General features: G+C 69.0%; 1 protein-coding gene across 1 annotated transcript in view; it reads right to left on the bottom strand.

The window, feature by feature from the left end:
• Positions 1 to 294, bottom strand: part of NT5C3B (5'-nucleotidase, cytosolic IIIB) — a 12,536-nt gene that overhangs the window by 11,085 nt on the left and 1,157 nt on the right. The window lies entirely within an intron of this gene.

The raw sequence follows: 294 nt of genomic DNA, 5'->3' as shown, positions 1-294 counted from the left end.
CGCCCCACTCTCTGCCTTCTCCCTCCACCCCCTGGTTCTGCTCCCCCAAGGCTTTCCCTACTCACCCCACCTGCGTTCCCCAGTGCTCCCCCTACTGCCCCTCCCCCAGTGCTCCCCTATGCCCTGTTCCCACCCTCCCCCTCTCCCTGTGTGCCCCCAACCCCCAGTGCTCCCCTACTGCCCCTCCCCCAGTGCTCCCCTATGCCCTGTTCCCCACCCCCTGTGCCCCCCCAACCCCCAGTGCTCTCCCTACTGCCCCTCCCCCAGTGCTCCCCTATGCCCTGTTCCCCTCCC

The sequence above is a fragment of the Terrapene carolina genome, unplaced genomic scaffold (genome assembly GCF_002925995.2).
Source record: "Terrapene carolina triunguis isolate 2854851 unplaced genomic scaffold, T_m_triunguis-2.0 Scaffold193, whole genome shotgun sequence".
NCBI classification, from domain to species: Eukaryota; Metazoa; Chordata; order Testudines; family Emydidae; genus Terrapene; species Terrapene triunguis.
The sequence above is the reverse complement of the archived record's forward strand: the minus strand, read 5'-3'. Positions and strand labels throughout refer to the sequence as shown.